The sequence below is a fragment of the Lissotriton helveticus genome, chromosome 2_2, assembly GCF_964261635.1.
Source record: "Lissotriton helveticus chromosome 2_2, aLisHel1.1, whole genome shotgun sequence".
NCBI lineage: Eukaryota > Metazoa > Chordata > Amphibia > Caudata > Salamandridae > Lissotriton > Lissotriton helveticus.
Window position 1 is genome coordinate 277272073 of NC_136060.1, and position 24481 is coordinate 277296553.

At 47.2% G+C, this 24481-nt stretch overlaps 1 protein-coding gene across 1 annotated transcript in view; it reads left to right on the top strand.

Moving 5' to 3' along the window:
* The window catches only part of KCNIP4 (potassium voltage-gated channel interacting protein 4), a 678040-nt gene that overhangs the window by 283639 nt on the left and 369920 nt on the right, over positions 1-24481 (top strand). The gene's annotated exons all lie outside the window — the stretch shown is intronic.

The window sequence follows — 24481 nt, forward strand, 5'->3', positions numbered from 1 at the left end:
GTCCTTCTTCCTGGCAGGTTCCTTAGTTGAGAAGTAATCTAAAGCTCTGGGTTCTGGGCCCCAAGATTTATACCAGAAAATCCTTTGTCCTTTGAAGGTAGAGGGGCCTGTACCTAGTTCAAAGCAGTTCTGGGTGCATTCTGCCAGTGTGCACCTTCTTCCTTTGCCAGTGTGGGCCAGGGTCATCAGACGCACCACAGGAGGTGGAGCCAGCATTGTGGAAGGCAAGCCCAGCCCTATTCAGACCCAGGTGCTACTCCTTCCACCCATCTATGTGTAGATGTGTGTATTCAGCCCTGTGCTGACTCACACTGTCTCCTGCAGTCTCCACCAGCCCCTGTCACTCACAAACCAGGCAGACAATACACAAGCTAGCCGAGGCATGCTGGACCATTAGGTCAGAAAATACCTACTTTCTAAAAGTGGTATTTTCAAACACAGAATGTTAAAACCAACTTAACTAAAAGATGCATGTTATCACTCTGAGTTCAGGCATACTAAACTCGAATTTCTACCATGTTCCCTGAGTCAGTTAGGATTATAGGATGTTATAATCAAACTGCCCACTCTGGCCTATGGGGGACAGGTAGCCCTGCAATAGTGAAAAACAAAGGAGACTGTAATTCACAATCAGGACATGCCACATACACCAGGGCGTGTCCTACCTTTCACATACAATGCACCATGCCCATGGTGGTACCTTGGGCCTAACTTAGGAGCGACTCACATGTAGAAAAGGGAAGGTTTAGGGACTTGCAAGTGTGTGCACTTGCCAAGTCGACACAGCAGCCCCAGGCTTCACACAGGCTCTGCAATGGTAGGTCAGAGTTACACTTTATGTGGGTGGCACAATCCAGCCCACCAACAGCATTTGATTTATAGGCCCTGGCACTCGCAGTGCACTACCCATAACACATTTCATACAGAGAGAATATGCACTTCAGCACTGATTAGCAGTAATAATGTGCCCAGAGTCCTACAACCAACACACACAGTTCAGGAAAAAATAGGAGAAAAAAGCAAAAGGTTTAGGGACAACCCTGCAAAAAGGGCCATTTCCAACAGCACCTCTGTTGGTTCGTTCTGCACTGCTCTTGCTTCTTTCTGCACCTCACTTGCCTCTTTCTGTACTTGTCTTGCTTTTTTCTAAACCTCTTTTGCTTCTCTCAGCAATTCTCTTGCCTCTTTCTGCACTTCTCTTCCTTCTTTTTGCAACCTGCTTTCCTCTTTCTGCTCCTCTGTTGGTTCTTTCTGCACTGCTCTTGCTTAGTTTTGTACCTCACTTGTGTCTTTCTGTACTTCTCTTGCTTCTTTCTACTCCTTTGTTGCTTCTTTCAGCAATTCTCTTGTTTCTTTCTACACTTCTCTTCCTTCTCTTTGCACCTCTTTTGCCTCTTTTTGCACCTCTGTTGTTTCTTTCTGCACTGCTCTTGCTTCTTTGTGCACAGCACTTGCCTCTTTCTGTACTTGTCTTGCTTTTTTCTACACCTCTTTTGCTTCTTTCAGCAATTCTCTTGCCTCTTTCTGCACTTCTCTTCCTTCTTTTTGTACCCCTCTTACCTCTTTTTGCACCTCTGTTGGTTCTTATTGCCCTGCTCTTGCTTCTTTTTGCACCTCACTTGCCTCTTTCTGTACTTGTCTTGCTTTTTTTCTACACTGCTCTTGCTTCTTTCTGCACCTCTGTTCCTTCTTTCAGCAATTCTATTGCCTTTTCTGCATCCCTGTACCCACTTTCTGTACCTTTTGTGCCTGTTTCTGCACCTCCCTTGCTTCTTTTTGCACCTCTTTTGGATCTTTCTGAACTCTTCTTGCTTCTTTGTGCACCTCACTTGTCTGTTTCTACACTTCTCTTGCTTTTTCCTACTCCTCTGTTGCTTCTTTCAGCAATTCTCTTTCCTCTTTCTGCACTTCTCTTCCTTCTTTTTGCACACCTTTTGCCTCTTTTTACATATCTGTTGGTTCCTTCTGCACTGCTCTTGCTTTTTTCTGCAGCTCTTTTGCTTCTTTCAACACTTCTCTTGCCTCTTTCTGCACTCCTGTACCCTCTTTCTGAACCTTTCTTGCCTATTTCTGCACCTCTCTTGCTTATTTGTCTACCTCTGTTGGTTCTTTCTTAACTGCTCTTGCTTCTTTCTGTACCTCACTTGTCTCTTTTTGCACTTCTCTTGCTTCTTTCTACTCTGTCGATTGTTTCAGCACTTCTCTTGCCTCTTTCTGCACTTCTCTTCCTTCTTTTTGCACCTCTCCTGCCTCTTTTTGCACCTCTGTTGGTTCCTTCTGCACTGCTCTTGCTTCTTTCAGCACCTCTGTTGCTTCTATCAGCAATTATCTTGCCTCTTTCTGCATTCCTGTACCCACTTTCTGCTCCTTTCTTGCCTGTTTCTGCACCTCTCTTGCCTCTTGTTGCACCTCTGTTGTTTCTTTCTGCACTTCTCTTGCTTCTTTCTACACATCACTTGCCTCTTTCTCCACTTCTCTAGCTTCTTTCTACACCTCTATTACTTCTTTCAGCATTTCTTTTGCCTCATTCTGCACTTCTCCTCCTTCTTTTTGCAACCCGCTTGCTTCTATTTGCACCTCTGTTGGTTCTTTCGGTACTGCTCTTGCTTATTTCTGTACCTCTCTTGTGTCTTTCTGCACTTCTCTTGCTCCTTTCTACTTTCCTGTTGCTTCTCTCAGCAATTGTTTGTTTCTACAATTCTCTTCCTTCTTTTTGTACCTCTTCTGCCTCTTTTTGCACCTCTATTGTTTCTATCTGCACTGCTCTTGCTTCTTCCTGCACACCACTTGCCTCTTTCTCCACTTCTCTAGCTTCTTTCTACACCTCTTTTGCTTCTTTCAGCAATTTTCCAGCCTCTTTTTGCACTTCTCTTCCTTCTTTCTCTACCCCTCCAGCCTCTTTCTGTACTTATCTTGCTTCTTTCGGCACCCCTGTACCCTCTTTCTGCACCGTTCTTGCCTGTTTTTGTACCTCCCTTGCTTCTTTGTGCACCTCTGTTGGTTCTTTCTGAACTGCTCTTGCTTCTTTCTGCACCTCACTTGTCTGTTTCTGCACTTCTCTTGCTTCTTCCTACTCCTTTGTTGCTTCTTTCAGCAACTCTCTTGCCTTTTTCGGCACTTCTCTTCCTTCTTTTTGCATATCTCTTGCCTCTTTTTACACCTCTGTTGGTTCCTTCTGCACTGCGCTTGCTTCTTTCTGCACCTCTGGTGCTTGTTTCAGCAATTCTCTTGCCTCTTTCTACACTCCTGTACCCTCTTTCTGCACCTTTCTTGCCTGTTTTGGCATCTCTCTTGCCTCTTTATGCACCTCTGTTGGTTCATTCTGCACTGGTCTTGCTTCTTTCTGCACCTCACTTGTATTTTTTGGCACTTCTCTTGCTTCTTTCCACTCCTCTATTGCTTCTTTCAGCAATTCTCTTGACACTTTCTGCACTTCTCTTCCTTCTTTTTGCTCCTCTTTTGCCTCTTTTTGCTACTCTGTTGGTTCCTTCTGCACTGCTCTAGCTTCTTTATGCACCTCTGTTGCTTCTTTCAGCAATTATCTTGCCTCTCTGCATTCCTGCACCCACTTTCTGCTCCTTTCTTGCCTGTTTCCGCACCTCTCTTGCCTCTTTATGCCGCTGTGCTGTTTCTTTCTACACTGCTCTTGCTTCTAACTGCTCCTCACTTGCCTCTTTCTGCACTTCTCTTCCTTCTTTTTGTACCCCTCTTGTCTCGTTTTGGATCTCTATAGGTTCCTTCTGCACTGCGCTTGCTTTTTTATGCACCTTACTTGCCTCTTTCTTCACTTCTGTTGCTTCTTACTACACCTCTGTTGCTTCTTTCAGCAATTCTCTTTCTGCACTTCTCTTGCTTCTTTGTTCATCCCTTCTACCTCTTTCTGCACTTTCCTTGCCTCTTTCTGCCCCTCTACAATCTTTCTGCACCTTTCTTGCACTTTTCTGCACCTCCCTTGCCTCTTTTTGCCCCTCAGTTGTTTCTTTCTGTACTGCTCTTGCTTCTTTCTGCACCTCACTTGCCTCTTTATGCAATTCTCTTGGCTCTTTCTGCACTTCTCTGTCTTCTCTTTGCACCTCTCAGGGTTCTTTCTGCACTGCTCTTGCTTCTGTCTGCACCTCACTTGCTTCTTTCTGTACTTCTCTTTCTGAACCTCTGTTGCTTCTTACAGCAATTCTCTTGCCTCTTTCTTCACTTCTCTTCCTCCTTTTGCACCTCTGTTGGTTCTTTCTGCACTGCTCTTGCTTCTTTCTGCACATCACTTGTCTCTCTCTGCACTTCTCTTGCTTCTTTCTACACATCAGTTATTTCTTTCAGCAATTCTCTTGCCTCTTTATGCATTTCTGTTCCTTCTTTATGCACCCCCCTTGGCTCTTTTTGCACCTCTGTTGGTTCTTTCTGCACTTCTTTTGCTTCTTTCTACACCTCCGTTGCTTCTTTCAGCAATTCTCTTGCCTCTCTCTGCACTTCTCTTACTTCTTTGTGCACCCCTCTGGCCTCCTTCTGTGCTTCTCATGCCTCTTTCTGCACCCCTCCTACCTTTTCCTGCACCCCTCTTGCCTCTTTTTGTACCTCGGTTTGTTCTTTCTGCACTGCTCTTCCTTCTTTCTGCTCCTCAATTGTCTCTTTCTGCACTTCTCTTTCTTGTTTCTACTCCTCTTGCTTCTTTTAGCAATGTTGTTGCCTCTTTCTGCACTTCTCTTCCTTCTTTTTGCACCCCTCTTGCTTCTTTTTGCACCTCTGTTGGTTCATTCTGCACTTCTCTTCCTTTTTTGCCCCTCACTTGCCTCTTTTTGCACTTCTCTTGCTTCTTTCTACACCACTGTTGCTTCGTTCAACAAATCTCTTGCCTCTTTCTGCACCTTTCTTGCTTGTTTCTGCACCTCTTCTGCAAATTTCTGTATCCCTCTTGCCTCTTTCAATTAATTTTATATAGCGCGCTACATACCCAGAGGGTCTCAAGGCGCTTGGAGAAGGGTGGAGGATTACTTGTCGAATATCCACGTTTTAAGTTGCTTTCTGAATGCTAGGTGGTTCTGAGTGAGGCGAAGGTGAATGGGTAGTGAGTTCCAGATTTTAGCCGCCAGGTAGGAGAAGGATCTTCCTCCCATGGTGGTTTTGTTGATGCGAGGTACAGCAGCAAGGGCTTGGTTGGAGGAGCGTAGCTGGCGGGAGGGGGTGTAAAAGGAAAGTCGTGTGTTGAGGCATTCGGGTCCAAGTTCGTAAAGTGCTTTGTGTGCGTGTGTTAGGAGACGGAATGTTATCCTCTTATTGACGGGGAGCCAGTGGAGGTTTTTCAGGTGACCAGAAATGTGGTCGTTACGCGGGATGTCTAGTATGAGTCTGGCTGATGCGTTCTGGATGCGTTGGAGTTTTTTCTGAAGTTTTGCGTAGTCCAGGCGGCTTGTAACCAGTGCGTGGGTGACCGTTTTTCTAGTTTCGGTGGGGATCCAGCGAAATGTTTTTTTGAGCATGCGAAGAATGTTGAAGCAAGATGATGAAATGGCGTTGACTTGTCTGGTCATCGAGAGTGAGGAGTCCAGAATGACGCCCAGGTTCCGTGTGTGGTCTGTTGGGATGGGTGCTTTTCCAAGGGACTCTGGCCACCAAGAGTCGTCCCAGGCAGAGGGGGAGGTACCTAAGATAAGGACTTCTGTTTTGTCGGAATTCAGTTTCAGACAGCTGTGTTTCATCCACTCTGCTACTTCTTTCATTCCTTCATGTAGGTTGGTTTTGGCGGTGTTAGGGTCTTTGGTGAGTGAGAGGATAAGTTGAGTGTCATCAGCGTAGGAGATGAAGTTGAGGTTGTGTTGGCGTGCGATGGCCGCGAGGGGGCTCATGTATACGTTGAAGAGGGTGGGACTGAGTGAAGATCCTTGTGGCACGCCGCAAATGACTTCAGTGGCCTCTCACTTGAATGGTGGGAGGCGGACTCTCTGGGTTCTTCCGGCAAGGAAAGAGGTGATCCATTCCAGTGCTTTTCCCTGGATTCCGATGTTTTTGAGGCGTTGTATCAGGGTGCTATGACAGACTGTGTCGAAGGCTGCGGAGAGGTCGAGGAGGATGAGGGCGACTGTGTCTCCATTGTCCAGTAGAGTTCGAATGTCGTCTGTTGCTGCGATGAGTGCGGTCTCAGTGCTGTGTTTGGCTCGGAAGCCGGACTGTGAGGAGTCGAGGGATTTGTTGGTTTCGAGGAAGGCGGCGAGCTGGTTGTTGACAGCTTTTTCGATGACTTTGGCCGGGAATGGAAGGAGCAAGATGGGGCGGTAGTTTTTGAGTTCGGTGGGGTCAGCTGTGGGTTTTTTCAGAAGGGCGCTGAGTTCGGCGTGTTTCCAGCTTTCCGGGAAGGTGGCGAAGTTGAGGGAGCAGTTGATGACGTCTCGGAGGTGTGGTGCTATGATGGAGTCTGCTTTGTTGAAGATGTGGTGAGGGCATGGGTCTGTGGGGGATCCTGAGTGGATGGAGTTCATCAGGTGGATGGTGTCCTCAGTGGAGATTGGGTTCCATTCGTTAAGGATGTTCAAGGGGGGTGAAGGTACGGCAGAAGGTTGGGTGGGTTGGTCTCCAGGTTGAATGTCGAAGCTGTTGTGGATGTCTGTGATTTTGTCGTGGAAGAACGAAGCTAGGGAGTCGCAAAGGGTTTGAGAGGGGGTGATGTCGTTGGAGTTGGCAGTGGGGTTGGTAAACTCTTTGACGATGTTGAATAATTCCTTGCTGTTGTGGGCGTTGTTGTCTAGTCGGTCTTTGAATGCGGCTTTCTTGGCAGTCCGGATCAGTTGGTGGTGTATGCGGGTGGCGTTTTTGAAGGCGTTTCCTGGTGCTGGAGTTTGGGTCTTTTTTCCAGGCCTTCTCAAGGGAGCGACAGAGTTTCTTGGATTTCTTAAGATCATCGTTGTTGCCTAGTATGATTTGACGTTTTTTCAGGGGTGCTAAGTTGCCGGCGCTGTTGGTTAGCCATTGGGTGAGGTTAATGGCTGCTTGGTTGGGGTTCGAAGAGTGGGCAGGGGGGTTTTGAAGAAGCGATGAGGAGATCTGGTCGATGGTGATTTTGTTCCAGTTTCTTCGCAGAGTAGGTTGGGGATGGTTGTGGGTTGCGGTCTTATTGTAGATAAAGTGAACGCAGCTGTAGTCCGTCCAATGGAGAGCTGTGGTGTGGCTGAAGGAGATATGTTTGCTGGAGGTGAAGATAGGGTCGATTGTGTGACCTGCGTAGTGAGTGGGGGTATTAACAAGTTGTTTGAGTCCGAGGTTGGCGAGATTGTCCAGGAGGGCGGTGGTGTTGCTGTCGTTGCTTTTTTCCAGGTGAAAATTGAGGTCTCCCAATAGAATGTAGTCCTCAGAGGGGAGGGCGTGTGGGGTGATAAAGTCAGTGATGTCTTCACTGAATTGTGCACGGGGTCCTGGTGGCCTGTAGAGGAGGGTGCATCTGAATGTGGTCTTGGGGTCGGTGTGGATCTGGAAGTGAAGGTGTTCGGCGCTAGCGAGGTTGACGTCTGAGCTGGTTGAGATGCGGATGGAATTCTTGTGGACGATAGCGATGCCTCCTCCTGTTTGCTTGTTGCGGTCTTTTCGGATGATCTTGTAGCCTTCCGGGATGGCTATGGTGATGTCTGGAGCTGATGAGGCGTTCATCCATGTTTCTGTTAGGAAGGCGACGTCCGGAGAAATGGTGTCTAGTAGATTCCAAAGGTCGATGGCGTGTCTGTGGACCGAGCGGGTGTTGAGCAGGATGCATTTTAGGTGGTTGGTGTCAGGTCTCTGTTTGGTGTTAGTGGATGAGGAGTTGGTCTTGGTGCCGTCGAACTTGCAGGAGTTGCATGTGAAGGGTCCATGGGTGTGTCCAGGAGCGGCTTGGGCGCAGTTGGGGAGTCGGCCGGGGTTAAGGGCTAGGAGGGTGGAGCCGGTGTATGTAATGCGGGTGGGGTGGGTGGGACGGGGGCCAGGGGGACAGGCGCTGGGCGCGGTCCAGGCACGGACGGGCGTAGACGGGCTTACCTTTGGCGCACCTTCGGCGCGTGATCGCTGCGCGCAAATGCATCTGTCATATGTGGAAAGTGGAAGGGGAGGGGCGAGGGAGGGTCAGCAGGGAGGCGGGGTGGAGATCAGGGGAAGGAGTCAACAACAAACAAAATGGCAGCAGCAAGCAGGCAATCCCAAAACAACACAGGGGCACAATGGAGGCGAGCGCGATGCAAATTAAAGCACAATTGCAGGCACTAATGTTATTTCAGGCAGCACGGTGCAGGAGCGGCTGTTGCACAAGCGCACTATGGGACTTTGGTGCTGTAAATGGTCTCGGCGGATTTCTACAGGAATGCACGGCGGTCGGGGCGATCTAGCGGTAAGCACTGACTAGGCGCTTCTTATTAAATATGCAGGCTCAAGCAGGGTGTGAGATCGGGTCTCAGCGTTAACAATACCAGATCCAGGAGGCAGGGAGCAGTGTGTGGAGCGGCCGCTTCTGCTGAAAGCAGGACGGTCACAGTGCGATAGAGGTGGGGCAGCGAGGTCAGTATCAGTGGGAGGGAGGGTCAGCAAGGAGGCGGGGTGGAGATCAGGGGAAGGAGTCAACAACAAACAAAATGGCAACAGCAAGCAGGCAATCCCAAAACAACACAGGGGCACAATGGAGGCGAGCGCGATGCAAATTAAAGCACAATTGCAGGCACTAATGTTATTTCAGGCAGCACGGTGCAGGAGCGGCTGTCGCACAAGCGCACTATGGGACTTTGGTGCTGTAAATGGTCTCGGCGGATTTCTACAGGAATGCTTGGCGGTCGGGGCGATCTAGGGCTAAGCACTGACTAGGCGCTTCTTATTAAATATGCAGGCTCAAGCAGGGTGTGAGATCGGGTCTCAGCGTTAACAATACCAGATCCAGGAGGCAGGGAGCAGTGTGTGGAGCGGCCGCTTCTGCTGAAAGCAGGACGGTCTTTCTGCACCTCTTCCCAATTTCTCTACTTCTCTTGCTTCTTTCTGCACTTCTCATGCTACTTTCTGCACTTCTCTGGCTTTTTCTGCAATGTTCATGCTTCTTTCTGTACCTCTGTTGCAAATTTCTGCACATCTCTTGTCTCTTTTTCCATCTCTGTTGGTTCTTTCTGCACTTGTTTTGCTTCTTTCTGTACCTCACTTGCCTCTTTATGCTTTTCTCTTGCTTCTTTCTACACCTCTGTTGCTTCTTCCAACAAGTCTCTTGCCTTTTTCTGTACTTCTCTTCCTTCTTTTTGCACCCCTCTTGCCTCTTTTTGCACCTCTGATAGTTCATTCTGTACTGCTCTTACTGTTTTCTGCCCCTCACTTGCTTCTTTTGGCACTTATGTTGCTTCTTTCTACAGCTCTGTTGACTCTTTCTGCACTTCTCTTGCTTCTTTCTACACCTATGTTACTTTTTTCAACAATTCTCATGCCTTTTTGTGCATCCCAGTACCCTCTTTCTGTACCTTTCTTGCCTGTTTCTTCACCCCTCTTGCCTCTTTTGCACCTCTGTTGGTTCATTCTTCACTGCTCTTGCTTCATTCTGCACCTCACATACCTCTTTCTGCACTTCTCTTGCTTCTTTCTACACCTCTGATGCTTCTTTCAGCAATTCTCATGCCTCTTTCTGCATTTCTCTTCCTTCTTTTTGCACCTCTCTTGCCTCTTTTTGTACCTCTGTTGGTTCTTTCTGCACTGCTCTTGCTTCTTTCTGCCCCTCACTTGTTTCTTTATGCACTTCTCTTCCTTCTTTTTATATCCCTTTTGACTATTTTTGCACCTCTGTTGGTTTATTCTGCACTGCTCTTGCTTCTTTCTGCACCTCACCTGCCTCTTTTTGCACTTCTCTTGCTTTTCCTACAACTCTGTTGGTTCTTTCAGCATTTCTCTTGCCTCTTTCTGCACCTCGTTTGCTGATTTCTATATCCCTCTTTCCTATTTCTGCACCTCTGACTTAGAGGTAGTTTTAATCCCCCTGCCCTATTATATACTAGGGCCTTACAGGGGAGGTCATGCCAATCACAGGGGTTCCCCAACCCATAGTGTACCCTAGTGTATGTAAGTGTGTTCACTGTACTCTAAAGTGTCTTTCAGGATAGCAGTGGCTCCGGGCCTGGTTAGTCAGAGTCAGTTAACACCAGTACCAGTCAGCAAAACATTGTGGGCACAGGAGGACTTTGCACCATAGGTTTTAGGGGTGTTATAGTTAGCTGGACATTTCACTCGTACACAACCATAGAAATTCCTCCTTTATAGTTAGTTCTGCTAACTGTAACTTGCACCCCCGCAATGCACTGCGGATAATGTCACATATTACATCACTCATGACATGGTCAGTGACATCACTGAAGACATCACTGATGACATCTCAAATGACATCACTGATGACATCATCCAGTGACTGTGTGTTTCTGTAAAGTTTAAATATATATATATATATAAGGAAAGACGTATTGAAGAATGAGTTGGTGTATAAGTGTCTGAATGGATGGTTTAGTAGGTGTGTGACTGACTCTATAAGTGAGTGATTAAACGTATCTTACTGAGTGCATGGGTTAGTGACTAAACTGTGTGAATGTCTGTATCCGTCTCTCTGTTGGTGTGTAACTGGCTACATGGGTTTGTCAATAGCTACATGAGTGTCTATATGTGTTATTGGTTGGTTGTCTGAGTATCTGTATGGGTGCCTGAGTGTTTATGTGGGTGGGGTGTGTGTGACTATGTGCATAGATGTGTGAGTGGGTAATTCACTGGGTGCATGGTTTCAAGAGTACATCTGTGATGGACTGTATGGGTGGGTGAGTGTGTATGGGTGTGCTAGTGAGTGAATGTATATATCAGTGGTACATGTGTGAATAACTACATATGCGAAAGGTAGTATATATGTGCTAGTATTTGTATGAGTGGTTGAACTTGTGTGTGTATAACTGTATAGGTGAGTAAATGGCAGTGTGATGAATTATTTGCATGACTGACTAGGTGTGTGAGTACCTCAATGGATGAGTGGTGGTGTGTGAGTGTTTATATAAGTGTATGAGTGCATATGATAGTCCTGTACTGAGTGACCATAAGTATGAGTGACTACGGGTGAGAGGGAAACACCCATTACAACGACAGTCTTTTCACGCGCTGCCATCGCAACGCAACTTTAACATTGCACGAGGCTTTACATCGCATGCTTTTAGATTGCATGCTACAACTGCGCATTGACTTTCACATCGCTAGCAATGACAACGCGTGCTGCATCGATGCCTGCATGTTGCATAACATTTGGTGTCGGTAAAGCAAACCAGCACAAGATTATGATGACAGATGCGTGCACAAGATTACGGGTGTGACATCTGGAAACATATTGGCAAAAGATACGTGCATGCAAGATGAAACATATTGGCAAAAGATGCGCGCGTGCAAGATGACAGATGCGTGACAAAATTAGTAGAAATTAGGGGAATATAATTCAAACTTGTTCAGAAAAGGGATGGATGAATGATGGATGGATAGATGGATGTGTGAGGGTGGGTGGATGAATGATGGATGGATGGATGAAAGGGTGGATGGATGAAGGAAGGGTGGATGGATGTATGGATGGAAGGATGAAAGGGTGGATGGATGAAGGATGGATGTATGGATGGGAGGATGAAAGGGGGATGGATGAAGGATGGATGTATGATGGTTAAAAGGGTGCATGGATAAATGATGGATGGATGGATGTGTGAAAAGGTGGGTGGATGAATGATGGGTGGATGGGTGAAACAGGTGGATAGATGAAGTATGGATGGATAAAAGGGTGGATGCATGAAGGATGGATGTATGGATGGATAAAAGGGTGCATCGATGAAGAGAAACACCCTTTACAAACGACGGTCTTTTCACGCGCCGCCATCGCAACGCTACTTTCACATCGCAGGAGGCTTTACAACGCATGCTTTTAGAACGCATGCTACTAATGCGCATTGACATTTACATCGCTAGCAATGACAACGCGTGCAGCGATGACATGGGAGATGGCGCGTGCTACGATGACATGGGAGATGTCGGATAATGACATTATGCATTATGCGATGCAATGGGAGATGACGGGTTATTACATTATGCCTGACAGATGACGTCTGACATGGGAGATGACGGGTTATGACATTATGACTGACAGATGACGTCATTGATGGGTTTATTTATTTATTTATTTAGAAGCTTGTAAAGCGCTCAGCTACCCCCGACGGGGGTGTCCCGGCGCTGAAGACATACAACAGCCAGAGAGGTTCAGTGATGACCAGGGGGATTCAGTGAAGACTAGATCAGAGAAAAGAGCCAGGTCTTAAGTTTCCTTAGAAACAGAGGCTCTGATGTCAGAAATCTAAGTTCCAACGGTAGTAGGTTTCAAAGTTTGGAAGTGGCCACAGCAAAGGCCCTACCTCCCGTGCGTGCAAGACGAAATCGAGGGCAAAACATTAAGCAAAGGTGATTAGATCTAAGGTTCCGCGTTGCTTGTGTAATCTTCAGTCTGTGCCTCAAGTATGCAGGGCCTCGTCCATTAAGAGCCCTAAAGGCAAGGATCAGGGCCTTGAACTGAATGCGGAATCTCACTGGAAGCCAGTGCAGTTTGACCAAATGAGGTGAAATAGAGTGGCGGTATGGAATGTTGCAAATCAGCCTGGCCGCTGAGTTCTGCACTGTCTGCAAACGATTAATGAGGTACGCCGGGGCTCCATCATACAGACTGTTAGCGTAGTCCAAATGGGACGTTATTAGGGCATGGACTACTGTCCTGTGGGAATCGAGTGGCAGGAAAGGGATGATTTTTTTGCTCATTCGAAGCTTTACGAAACATGACGCCGAAACTTTATTCATTTGAGTTTTGCAGGAGAGGGCTGTGTCAAATTGGAAGCCCAAATTACGGGCAGCTTGGACAGGTGCTAGGGGAGGATTGAGTTCAGCCGGCCACCAAAGATTAGTGGCAATGGGAGGTTTCTGATTAAAAAATAAGACCTCCGTCTTATCCGTGTTCAATTTTAGATTGTTTGAGGACATCCAAGAGGCGATGTTCATCAGGCAATGGCGAAAATTTGCCAGAGAGCTTTCCGAGTGGTCTTTAAAAGAAAACACAAGCTGAGTATCATCAGCATAAAAGATCACTCTGACGCCCCAGGATTCCACCACCTTCGCCAACGGCATCAGGTACACATTGAACAAGAGGGGGCTGAGAGCAGATCCCTGCGGAACCCCCCATGTCAATGGTTTCATAGTGGAGAAAAAAGATCCAAGCATCACTTGCTGAGATCGGTCCGTCAAAAAAGATTTAACCCAGGCCAGCGGAGTCCCACCAACTCCCACCTCATGGAGACGTGTGAGCAGGATATCATGCGAGATGGTATCGAATGCTGCGGATAGGTCGAGGAGGACCAACATGGCCTCCTCTCCCCTATCCACGCACTCGCGAATTGACTCAGACACTTCTAGTAAAGCTGATTCAGTACTGAAATCTGGCCTGAATCCTGACTGGGTATCATGAAGCAGCATGTTGGATTCTAAATATTTGGACAGTTGTTCTTGTACCGCCTTCTCCAACACTTTTGCTGGCTTGGGGAGGAGTGAGATCAGCTGGTAATTGCTGAAACAAGATGGATCAACACCAGTTTTTTTTAAAATTGGAAGCAGCAACGCGTGTTTCCATGAAGAGGGGAAAAGGCCCGATTGCAAAGAGGAGTTCCATATTTCTAGCAGAGAATTAATCACTAACGGGGCTATATCATTCAGAATCTGTGCTGGGGCTGGATCAAGCGGAGATCCTGATTTACATTTTAGGAATAAAGTCAAGGCATAATCTTTAGTCAAAGTTTTAAAGGAAGTAAACACTTCGGCACAGGTGGTGTCGTGACCTGGAGTTACTGCTATGAGGTCCTGATGAATTGTTGCCGTAATATTAGCGATTTTTTCATAAAAGAAATCAGACAGGCCTTCACTAAGCAATTGGCTGGGAGTGACGGGGCAGGACAGGGCAGTGGGATGAGCCAACTCTTTAACAATGTTAAAGAGGGTCTTGGTGGAGTTTTTCGCACTAATAATTTTTTCTGCAAAGTGCTGTTTCATGGTGTTGCGTTTGAGTTTATGAAACTCTTTGAGGGCCGATCTAAAGAGCGATTTGGCTGCCGGATCATAGGTCCGGCGCCATGAATGCTCCAGTTTTTTGCATCTGCTTCTATTTTCCCGTAGTTTCAAAGAGAACCAGGGGGCTGAGGGTTTGGATCTAAGGGAGGTGAGGTTCTGTATGGGCGCAATTTGCTCAATAGCATCAGAAAGATCTTTATTAAATGTGGATACAGCAACATTAAGATCGACAAAAAATGGATCCGATCTACTCATATATGTTGGCTCCAGGGCAATGCTTGTGACCTTGTGCCATTTTCTGCCCTGTTCTCTGATGGTAAATTCCCTCTTGGGTGGTCGGGGTAAAGACACTACGAACGGGATCAAGTAGTGATCAGACCAAGTGAGAGGTATGGAGGGGAGAATCTTAAGGTCCGTCCAATTGGAGAAAATCAGATCAAGGGTGTGTCCTGCAGAGTGTGTAGGACCACTGACCCCTTGAATCAGATTCAGGCCTTGCATAGAATCTAAGACATTGTTAGCACAAGTACAGTCACTTACATCCACATGGTGATTAAAATCCCCTAGTACCGTGAAATGAGGGTGTTTGAGAGACAGATCTGCAATAGCCGCCAACAAAGCAGTAACGGCGGGCTGGGGGCTGCTCGGGGGGCTATATACCAGGACGCCCGAAAAAATGGCCGTGTGGGCATCTGAGATGGAAAAATATAGTGCCTCTATGGGCCCTAGATTGGGGATTTTCCTGGACGTGATGGTTAAGTGAGTTTGTAAAATGACAGCAATTCCGCCACCAGACTTCGTGCCTTCACGGCTTATACCTGTGAGGCGGTAGCCCGGGGGCAAGGCAAGGGTAATGTCTGGGTTGGAAGAGTCCTTGATCCAAGTCTCTGTGAGAAAAAGTAAATCCCAGGACATTGATGATAGCAATAGCCATATGTCACAAGAGTGGCACGGCAAAGAGCGACAATTCAATAGGCCCGCCGTATAGGTTCGTATTGGAGTGATATGGGCTTTAGCTGGAGATCGGGAGCATTTTTTATAAGTGGTAAAGCGAAAGGAGCAGTTGTTACATTTAAAATGGGGGAGGCTAGACAATGCGAGATTGCACCCTGCCAGAGGAGTGCAGATTTCCTTGTTCATGGCCAAGAGCTGGGATCTAGACCAGACTTGCCTCTGTGCGGATTGCAGGCCGGCAGCATAACTGGCCCTAGGCACGGAGCTGGCGCAGACGGGCTCGCCTTTGGCGAGCCTTCGGCGCGCAGACGGCGCACCCGCTGCGCTTCCGATGCCAAGGAACCATTTATGCCTGTGGGGCGGGAGGGGCCGAGCCCTAGACCGCTCGCCAGCTCCTCGCCTCACTCAAGATGGCGCCTGAAGTAGTCAACCCCAAGCAGTGCCTAATCGACTGCAATGGGGGAGATAGCGCTTCGAGGAGAACAGTAGAGGTTCCGAGCAAGTAAATACAAGCGCAGAGTGTGCGAAAGTATCATTTTAAAATTCTAGCAGACTCAAGCTAAAAACGAGTGCAGGTGCAAGTGTAAGTGCAAATTAAAACGCAAGGAAAATAAATCTCTGTCGCTATCACAGGGTCCCGGCTTCCGCCCCAAGACCTTCACACTCAGCTGTTAGTCATTGAATGTGCAAATTTCTCCGCGTTTTTTGCCTGTGGGGCGGGAGGGGCCGAGCACTAGACCGCTTGCCAGCTCCTCGCCTCACTCAAGAATGCGCCTGAAGTAGTCAACCCCAAGCAGTGCCTAATCGACTGCAATGGGGGAGATAGCGCTTCGAGGAGAACAGTAGAGGTTCCGAGTAAGTAAATACAAGCGCAGAGTGCGCAAAAGCATGGTTTTAAAATTCTAGCAGAGTCAAGCTAAAAACGAGTGCAGGTGCAAGTGTAAGTGCAAAATAAAACGCAAGGAAAAGAAATCTCTGTCGCTATCACAAGGTCCCGGCTTCCGTCTCAAGACCTTCACACTCAGCTGTTAGTCGTTGAATGTGCAAATTTCTCCGCGTTTTATGCCTGTGGGGCGGGAGGGGCCGAGCACCAGACTGCTCGCCAGCTCCTCGCCTCACTCAAGATGGCGCCTGAAGTAGTCAACCCCAAGCAGTGCCTTTTCGACTGCAATGGGGGAGATAGCGCTTCGAGGAGAACAGTAGAGGTTCTGAGCAAGTAAATACAAGCGCAGAGTGCGCAAAAGTATGGTTTTAAAATTCTAGCAGAGTCAAGCTAAAAACAAGTGCAGGTGCAAGTGTAAGTGCAAATTAAAAGGCAAGGAAAATAAATCTCTGTCGCTATCACAGGGTCCCGGCTTCCGCCTCAAGACCTTCACACTCAGCTGTTAGTCGTTTAATGTGCAAATTTCTCCGCGTTTTATGCCTGTGGGGCGGGAGGGGCTGAGCACTAGACCGCTCGCCAGCTCCTCGCCTCACTCAAGATGGCGCCTGAAGTAGTCAACCCCAAGCAGTGCCTAATCGACTGCAATGGGGGAGATAGCGCTTCGAGAAGAACAGTAGAGGTTCCGAGCAAGTAAATACAAGCGCAGAGTGCGCGAAAGTATGGTTTTAAAATTCTAGCAGAGTCAAGCTAAAAACGAGTGCAGGTGCAAGTGTAAGTGCAAATTAAAACGCAAGGAAAATAAATCTCTGTCGCTATCACAGGGTCCCGGCTTCCGCCTCAAGACCTTCACACTCAGCTGTTAGTCATTGAATGTGCAAATTTCTCCGCGTTTTATGCCTGTGGGGCGGGAGGGGCCGAGCACTAGACCGCTCGCCAGCTCCTCGCCTCACTCAAGAATGCGCCTGAAGTAGTCAACCCCAAGCAGTGCCTAATCGACTGCAATGGGGGAGATAGCGCTTCGAGGAGAACAGTAGAGGTTCCGAGCAAGTAAATACAAGCGCAGAGTGTGCGAAAGTATCATTTTAAAATTCTAGCAGACTCAAGCTAAAAACGAGTGCAGGTGCAAGTGTAAGTGCAAATTAAAACGCAAGGAAAATAAATCTCTGTCGCTATCACAGGGTCCCGGCTTCCGCCTCAAGACCTTCACACTCAGCTGTTAGTCATTGAACGTGCAAATTTCTCCGCGTTTTATGCCTGTGGGGCGGGAGGGGCCGAGCACTAGACCGCTCGCCAGCTCCTCGCCTCACTCAAGAATGCGCCTGAAGTAGTCAACCCCAAGCAGTGCCTAATCGACTGCAATGGGGGAGATAGCGCTTCGAGGAGAACAGTAGAGGTTCCGAGTAAGTAAATACAAGCGCAGAGTGCGCGAAAGCATGGTTTTAAAATTCTAGCAGAGTCAAGCTAAAAACGAGTGCAGGTGCAAGTGTAAGTGCAAAATAAAACGCAAGGAAAATAAATCTCTGTCGCTATCACAAGGTCCCGGCTTCCGTCTCAAGACCTTCACACTCAGCTGTTAGTCGTTGAATGTGCAAATTTCTCCGCGTTTTATGCCTGTGGGGCGGGAGGGGCCGAGCACTAGACTGCTCGCCAGCTCCTCGCCTCACTCAAGATGGCGCCTGAAGTAGTCAACCCCAAGCAGTGCCTTTTCGACTGCAATAGGGGAGATAGCGCTTCGAGGAGAACAGTAGAGGTTCCGAGCAAGTAAATACAAGCGCAGAGTGTGCAAAAGTATGGTTTTAAAATTCTAGCAGAGTCAAGCTAAAAACAAGTGCAGGTGCAAGTGTAAGTGCAAATTAAAAGGCAAGGAAAATAAATCTCTGTCGCTATCACAGGGTCCCGGCTTCCGCCTCAAGACCTTCACACTCAGCTGTTAGTCGTTTAATGTGCAAATTTCTCCGCGTTTTATGCCTGTGGGGCGGGAGGGGCCGAGCACTAGACCGCTCGCCAGCTCCTCGCCTCACTCAAGATGGCGCCTGAAGTAGTCAACCCCAAGCAGTGCCTAATCGACTGCAATGGGGGAGATAGCGCTTCGAGAAGAACAGTAGAGGTTCCGAGCAAGTAAATACAAGCGCAGAGTGCGCGAAAGTATGGTTTTAAAATTCTAGCAGAGTCAAGCTAAAAACGAGTGCAGGTGCAAGTGTAAGTGCAAATTAAAACGCAAGGAAAATAAATCTCTGTCGCTATCACAGGGTCCCGGCTTCCGCCTCAAGACCTTCACACTCAGCTGTTAGTCATTGAATGTGCAAATTTCTCCGCGTTTTATGCCTGTGGGGCGGGAGGGGCCGAGCACTAGACCGCTCGCCAGCTCCTCGCCTCACTCAAGAATGCGCCTGAAGTAGTCAACCCCAAGCAGTGCCTAATCGACTGCAATGGGGGAGATAGCGCTTCGAGGAGAACAGTAGAGGTTCCGAGCAAGTAAATACAAGCGCAGAGTGTGCGAAAGTATCATTTTAAAATTCTAGCAGACTCAAGCTAAAAACGAGTGCAGGTGCAAGTGTAAGTGCAAATTAAAACGCAAGGAAAATAAATCTCTGTCGCTATCACAGGGTCCCGGCTTCCGCCTCAAGACCTTCACACTCAGCTGTTAGTCATTGAACGTGCAAATTTCTCCGCGTTTTATGCCTGTGGGGCGGGAGGGGCCGAGCACTAGACCGCTCGCCAGCTCCTCGCCTCACTCAAGAATGCGCCTGAAGTAGTCAACCCCAAGCAGTGCCTAATCGACTGCAATGGGGGAGATAGCGCTTCGAGGAGAACAGTAGAGGTTCCGAGTAAGTAAATACAAGCGCAGAGTGCGCGAAAGCATGGTTTTAAAATTCTAGCAGAGTCAAGCTAAAAAAGAGTGCAGGTGCAAGTGTAAGTGCAAAATAAAACGCAAGGAAAATAAATCTCTGTCGCTATCACAAGGTCCCGGCTTCCGTCTCAAGACCTTCACACTCAGCTGTTAGTCGTTGAATGTGCAAATTTCTCCGCGTTTTATGCCTGTGGGGCGGGAGGGGCCGAGCACTAGACTGCTCGCCAGCTCCTCGCCTCACTCAAGATGGCGCCTGAAGTAGTCAACCCCAAGCAGTGCCTTTTCGACTGCAATAGGGGAGATAGCGCTTCGAGGAGAACAGTAGAGGTTCCGAGCAAGTAAATACAAGCGCAGAGTGTGCAAAAGTATGGTTTTAAAATTCTAGCAGAGTCAAGCTAAAAACAAGTGCAGGTGCAAGTGTAAGTGCAAATTAAAAGGCAAGGAAAATAAATCTCTGTCGCTATCACAGGGTCCCGGCTTCCGCCTCAAGACCTTCACACTCAGCTGTTAGTCGTTTAATGTGCAAATTTCTCCGCGTTTTATGCCTGTGGGGCGGGAGGGGCCGAGCACTAGACCGCTCGCCAGCTCCTCGCCTCACTCAAGATGGCGCCTGAAGTAGTCAACCCCAAGCAGTGCCTAATCGACTGCAATGGGGGAGATAGCGCTTCGAGAAGAACAGTAGAGGTTCCGAGCAAGTAAATACAAGCGCAGAGTGCGCGAAAGTATGGTTTTAAAATTCTAGCAGAGTCAAGCTAAAAACGAGTGCAGGTGCAAGTGTAAGTGCAAATTAAAACGCAAGGAAAATAAATCTCTGTCGCTATCACAGGGTCCCGGCTTCCGCCTCAAGACCTTCACACTCAGCTGTTAGTCGTTGATGGGTTATGACATTATGCCTGACAGATAACGTCATAGCTACCAATGACAATGCGTGCTGCGATGACCAGGGAGATAGGAGATGACGGATTATGGCATTATGCGATGACATTGGAGATGGAAGATGACGGATTATGCGATGACATGGGATGCTTGGCAGATGATGTCATAGCATAGTCACGGGAGATGAAGATGCAACTAGCATAGCCACGGCAGATGGATGACATATTAGCAAAGGCTGGCACTATAGCACATGATGCGACATGATGATATGCGATAAAAAACATATTGGCAAAGGCTGGCACTAGATGCAGAAGATGAAATATAACATGCCACATGCGTGCAGATGCGACATGAGCACTAAAGCAGATGATGCAACATGAGTGCTACGCTGTGTGCGTGCAAGATGACAGGTGCGTGCACAAGATTATTCAAGTAACTAATAGACATTAGCAGTCAGTTCTTTGAGAATTCTTTCGCAGGTCCAGAAGGTGAACTAAAGTGGTGGTCTGAGGGTCCTCTTTTCATACCTTTGAAGTGGGAGAAACAGCTAAAAGGCTTCCCCCCATAGTAGGGTCTCGAAGTTCCTGCCTCCCTGCCCTGGATCACACCTGGCTACAGGCTCAAATGGCTAGAGTGAAGTTCTTTGCGTGAGAGCAAGGAACAGCCTATTGAAGTGCAAGGGGGGCTGTGCACTGTTCCCCCATCCTGCCTGAGATGGCCCATCCAGCCACACTAAATGCCTCTATAGTGTGGCTGTCTTGGAGTACTATTCAAAGACCAACTACCATTCACACTTAGCCATGTGACCCAGGAACAAGCTACAGGTTCCAAATGATTAGGGCACGAAAAGTGTTTTTTTTAGAATTGTGACTTAAAACCCAACTTTAAAATTAAAGAAGATTTTAAGTTACAATTCTTCAGACACCAAACATAACTTTCTTAGCTGCTACCAATCTAATGTTAGCACATATTTAATGTAATAAGGTAACCCAATGTTACTCTATAGGAGAGGCAGGCATCACCGTAGTGAAAAACGAATTTGTGAGTTTTCACTACCAAGACATGCAAAACTTAAAAGTACATTGTCCCACTTTTTAGTTACAATGCATCCTGCCCTGTGAGCTGTTTAGGGCCTATCTTATGGGAGACATATGTATTTATATGGGGGTTTTATACTTGGCAAAGGGATTATTTTCTCAAGTTCTATTGGCAGTTGAAAGCGGCTGGCAGGCTGTAATGGCAGGCCTGAGACAAGTTTTAAAGTGTTGCTTAAGTGGGAAGCACAGTTAACAGTGCATACCCACTAGTAGCTTTTAATTTATAGGCCCTGGGTATGTGGTATACCACTTTACTAGGGACTTATAAGTAAATTAAATATGCCAATCAAGTGTAAGCTTGATTGTTTTAGGGAGCTCCCATGTTTTAGGGAGTGAGCACAAGGACTTTAGCACTGGTCAGCAGTCCTAAAGGTAACAAAAACAAATTCAGAAAAATAGGAGGGGTGAAGGAAAAGGTTTTGGAGGTGATCATGCAGAGAGGGCCAAGTCCAACACATGACATTGAGGGACCATCGCTGGCTTCAGTTTCTTGCCTTGCCCCACTGAAGACCGTGTGTTTTCGAAAATAAATGAAGTCAGAGGATTAAACCTTTGACCAGTGTGACCTCTTTGGCCTAGTGACAACCTGTTTCATTCAAAGAGGATTTTTTGTGGAATGTTTCACCTGCATTTATGTGAGTTTTTCTTACACCATTTTTTTTATTTAAATCTTCACAAAGTTCATAAATATTACTATGTTGTTTTACAAAACTTCATGAAGTCCAGGGACAAAACATCTTTGCAACTTTGCATGCCCCAATATTTATAGAGACATGTCTAATTCCAGTTTAACAAATGCTTACACTGGAGTTAATGTGAGAATGTCTGAAACCCCTAAGTATATTATACAAACAGAACATCCTTAATTCCATTACAACTTAAGCAACTCAAGCATATTCATCAGAGATTATGCCGGATTTTCTCAGTCTCAAAACCATGTGCATGTAGTAGGTATGTATCTTGGTTCTTAAATGATCCTATGCAATCTATATAATCATGTGCCTTTATGGCTCTGCGTTGTGATTCAGTGGCCCTAAGTTCCAAATGCTGCATTGCTTTAGGTTTATGAAGAGTCTGCGAAAGAGGAACCCTGTAGCCATGAGGAAGTGTCCCAGTTAAGTCATATGCTGGAAGGACTTTTTTCTGGTAATCTCGATGTCTTCTCCTTGAGGAACTGGAGTTGAGTTGTATGTGAGGCAGCTATTTGCTCAGTTAATCTATTGCTGGACTGTACCCAGGGTGACTTGCTCCTCGATCCCAGTTAGTGGGCTGTAGATTGGAGTGCTAATCATTTGGAGCCAAAAAGGTGAAGCTAGCCAGGAGTAATAATCATTTAGAACTAGTAGGTGGGCTGTTCTCAGGGGTGATAGTCACTGAGGGTACCAGCATTTCTCACTCCTTGGTTTTATATGAACGTTTGTACCCAGGAGTGATAACCCCCGGGACCCCATTAGCAAATATACCCTGTAGTGGTGTGTAGCTACTTACATTCTGGTCTGAAGATCAAGGTGCACATTTTCTGGCTCTATACCCTTTACAGTACCTAACAGCCCCAATCAGACAGCATCCTTAACTTGTCAACTTTTATGTGGACGCCAGGGCAGGAAGCCCTAATGGATCTGTTAAAGTATGAAAGAAAGCCCTAGTTGGTAACTGACCTGGCTCCAATGGCAAATCTAGGAGTCACAAACAGGGCACCCTGAAGCTAGACCCATCTTGAACCCAATGCATGGGCTTACCAAGTGGAGCCCTGTTGCTAGCAAATACTGCTTGGCTTGCAAGGGGCAGGAGGAAAATGGGGTGAAGCTGATCCAAACCTGTACCAAATGCTGAGTAATACAAATGCTGAGAAATACATGTCAATGCCATCAAATGTATTGTTGGGGGCCAACATCTGCTACTAATTGTTTAACACAGATTCCCTATTTGAAATATATCTCGTTTCTTGCTTCCCTGCTTTCTCAGTATCACACAGGCAGTTTGTAGATCAGGATTCTGCAGCACAACAGCACTCTGAAGTAAGCGTGCAGGGGTTATAATTTCAAACTGCCTGTGGCTGAGGGAGTATGAAAGGACTACCATTTTATGCAATGCATCTGAGAAAGGGAAGTTGCTGTGTAAAACGGAGAGGAGCATTGTGTAATATCTCTGAAGATATGGCACACTTCTGCTTCCTTTAGTTAATCTGGGATTGCATCGTATTCCATGGGTTGATGCATGGGAATACCCATGCCCCAACCATGGAGTGCATCCTACAACGGAATGTACCGCAGTGAAGAGCAAGTCTCTGTGCTGTGTTACATTTCTTTACTAAGTCATAAAAAGGGGGGCAAATAGCCCCTTGTGTGGCTTTGGAAATCCCAGTTAAGGAGGTGTGTTGCCTTGAGATGACTTGTGTCACGCAGGACAACACAAGTCATTAGTAAATCTGGCAATCTGGCCCTAGTTGTTCAAGGGCATTAGCAAAGAAGAAGATACTTATGAGTTTCACCGATACCTACAAAGAGACAAAAACTGATTATTTTAACTGATTGGTACTGGCTAGACGGCAGGAATATAACCAATGAAAGAAGAGAGAAAAAACTGCTGTTGCACTGTATAGCAGTGGCACAGAATAACATGGTTGTAGTGTCTAAGTCCATGTTTAGATAGTGTTTAATTTGTAAGAGAAAACGTTCTGGTGTTGAAGCTCTGCTCAGAATGCTGCGGCTGGTGCAATTAAATGTGGGTGCACCGAATACCAAGGCAGGTAGTCTTAAACCACTCAGTGCCTTTTTAATCCACTATCAGACACTCCCTGTCCCTTCACCTAAATCTTGCAAGTCCTGCTTTCTCCCTTTGTGACGTTTTTTCTGTCTTGCTGTTCCTCATCTTTTCGATTTGTGTGTTTAACCTCTCTTGTTCTCAGTAATCATCAGATGCTCAAAAAAAAAGTACCGGTGCCCAAAAGCTAGCACCCACGACCCCCTACTGGCAACCACAGGCACAAACTAGGCACTGTTTGGTCCAGAAGTACATGCATGCATGTCTCAGTTTCATTTCAGATTTTGGTTAGGGCTTTTGTATTGCGACTAGGGAATGGTATGTGTGGCTTCCATCATGAATACTTAGGGACTTATTACGATGTCAGAAGGAGTTGCCTCTGACCGACACCGTCTCGGTCTCAGGACCGACCAACCACCGAGCTTGTGTTACGGCAGTAAACCGGCCATAATTCAGGCTCCTATAAAGCAATGGGGTGTGTGTAAAAACCTGCACCCTGTGGCAGGCACCCAATCGTGCCTGCCACAGAGTGCAGGGATTTACAGGGGAGCACCCTAGGTACCCCCTCGGCCCCCAACCGTAGGCCGCGGAGGCAAGGAGGCCCTGCTAGGGGCCTCCAAAACCACTTTCCGACAGCCTTTCCATGTCGGAAAGGTCGGTACGGAAAGGCTGTGAGAAACCCACATAGTAATCCCGCTAGCGGAAAAGCCGTCCATAGAGGATTACGGTGCGGTTCTGACCAGCAGGATGACTCCGAGAGCCGGTCGGAACCATGTTGGAATGACGGGCCGGATCACGCTCCAAACGTCAACATCTTGATTCTGCGGTCGAACCGCAAACCGGCCGTGTAGGTTGGAAAGCCTCTGACCGCAGTTGGAAAGCTTCTCACTAGTGGTCGGAGGGTTTCCGACCCACATCGTAATCAGGCCCTCAGTTGGAAGAGAACCTCAAAAAATTTCCTATATAGGTCCAGTAGTA